The sequence below is a fragment of the Pygoscelis adeliae genome, unplaced genomic scaffold, assembly GCF_000699105.1.
Source record: "Pygoscelis adeliae isolate BGI_AS28 unplaced genomic scaffold, ASM69910v1 Scaffold10, whole genome shotgun sequence".
NCBI lineage: Eukaryota > Metazoa > Chordata > Aves > Sphenisciformes > Spheniscidae > Pygoscelis > Pygoscelis adeliae.
In genome coordinates this window covers 6,472,423-6,475,077 of record NW_008824053.1, presented here as the reverse complement: position 1 = coordinate 6,475,077, position 2,655 = coordinate 6,472,423, and positions in this window count along the sequence as shown.

Genomic DNA, 2,655 nt, shown 5'->3' with positions numbered 1-2,655 from the left:
GGCTACTTTTCCCCTATGGCTCCTTGTGTTTACATGCCCGAAACGGTAAAGGACCCGATCGACAGGGTCTGGGGACTCTGCAGAAGGGGCTGCCAGCGGCAGAGGCAGCAGCCTTGGCCTGTGAGTTCATCTGTGTGTGCGTTGGGCGAGATCATGGGACCTGGGAGGGACCGGCGTGGGAAAGATAAATATTCCTGTCGTGCGTCTAAATGGGCTTTCTTGAAAGGGCAGCGGTGTTCCAAGCTGTTAGGAGCGTTGTGCCGGCCTGCCTGTGCCTCCTGACGGGCGCCTGGGAGGGCAGGAGAGAAGCAGCAGCGGTGCCCGAAGTGGGTCCGGTTCTGCTGCCTGCTGCTGCGGCGGATTCTCGTCTTCTTCGCATTTAATCTCTTCTTCGCAGGTTTTACGAGCGCTTGGCATTGTAGAGGAGAGCGCAGTGTAAAAACGAACGAACAAAAAAGCTACAGGCGTTGCTCTTAATGACAAATGGGCAATTTGTTTTACTCTCACTGAACGTAAGATGGTATTTTCTGTTAGTGATCTCCTAGACTGTCACTGAGCTGTGGTTAAACAGAATAACGATGAACTTGAAAACTCTTGTGTAAGCTTTCCTTTGCTTTTCCTGCCTTACAAAGACCTTTTCAGAGTAATATCTGCCTGGTAGGTGACATCTTACTGCTTTGTCTGTTGTACGTAAGGCTGCAGAACTTGTATAGATTTTACATTGCTTAATTCAGGGTCTCGGCGATGTGAAAAAATACCATTCTGAACCTAGTCTGTGGTGCCTAGGAGTTATAAAAGCAGAGCACTGAGACTTCTGGTGTATACAAGTGCAGGGGCTGGTTTACAAACATGGTTGATTTGTTTTCTCATATTATTTGACTGTACTAAGATGCTCGGACTATGAACACCTCAAGTTTGTAGGAAGAAAAATGCACATGTCATATTCCTACTGGTGTTAAAACTAGAAGTGGACTTTGAGTGACATGGGAAGTTCAACAGTGGGCTTCTAACAGAGCCAGACTCAGCATAACGTAATGTTGAGCTGTGTGAATGCCATTGGGATTTTACTTCTCAGCATTTCTTTTCCACTTTGCTCTCTCTGAACTGGATATTAGAGATTAGGACCCTGGAAATGGCAGTGGTTGACTGCTTGAGGTACGGGATGCTCTCGCTCTGCATATTTTCCAACTGAAAGTTCGTACCAATTATAATCGAGGCATAATTTTTGCAGGGTCTCAATAACTGTAAACAGAAAATTGAAGAAGAAAATGAATGAAATTGGAAGATAATTCAAGCAGGTGTTAACATAGTGCTCAAGGTTCGGTGGAATTTTGTATCCGTCTGTTTTAAACTGGTTGGTACCCGTGGCTTCGGTGCCTCTGTTGCCGCCAGTGTATGTTACTTTGGGGAAATCTACTTCCTGGCATGAAAAGATTAACATAATGCATGTGAGAATAAAGAATTTTGCTGGTAAAACTTCCTTTTCCTCCTTAACATATATGCAATGGGCGTGCTTAAGTTACATATTTAGAGGATTAAAATACACAGCTCATACTGCTTTGGGACACGAATCTAATTACTATGTTCTGCTGATTTTTTTTCTTAAGGAGAAGGGAAAACTATTATAAAGTTTATTAAAAGTATGATGGAAAGATTTGCTTTGTGAGCAGCTTGCTAGTGATTCTCTAAAACCTGTGTAAGGAGGGGAAAAAGGGCTTTCTGCAACAGCTTTGAACTCTGGTTCTGTTTTTTTAATGTGAGAGTATGCTTTGTTAAAAAGCTCCTAGCTGTCTGAATGTCTCCCTTTTTACGTGTTTGGTATGTATTTTATGACTAGCAAATGTTAAGGTTTCATTACAGAAACTTTTTTACCGTCATGGTTGGTGATGTTTCTACTGAGCCGTAATATGGCGAATGGTTTTCTCCAAATCAAAGTAATTCGTTGGGCTAATGCGCTTGAATCCCAATCTTTCTTCCTGCCCCCCCAAAAGAATGAGGTGTGTGTGAAGAGGCAGTGATACTATGATTTGATGATAATGACAAAATAGTTCTTTTGGTCTTTCAGTTGTGTTTCCGTGGGCGCTTTATGTTAGAAGTCACACTGCATATTGTTTGGGTACCGGGTTTTGAACTATGCTACGTGTTTGCGTCGATACATCATATGATAAACTGTCATCTTGGAAAGTAATTGTAAGAACTAGGTGTCGACTAGGAAAACCAAAGTACTTCAGTTTTGATAGCAAATAAAATAATTCTGCAGTCTTATCAGCAGTTCTAATAATACTCAGCCATACTTTCTGATAGAAAGGGTTTTATCCAATTTCTTCACATATTTGTACGTGTTCGAATTCTTCTGTTAGATTAATTTTATTCTACAATAGCAAGTACTAGAAGCACTTCAAGATTGGGCAGAGGGGTGGGGGAAGACAGTGCCTCATTCAAGGAAGAGTCTGTGGATTGATCAGAGAAGGTGAGGATAGTTGATGGGGAAGGATTACGCTTTGGTGGGGTGAAAGTGAAGTAACACCGCTACTTTCTAGCTGTTTAATGATACTTACATATTGGATTTTGAAAACAGTCCACGCCCGAGTAACAATATACCATAACAGGGAGAACAAGGACTGAACAACTTTATTACTGTTTCAGATTATTGCT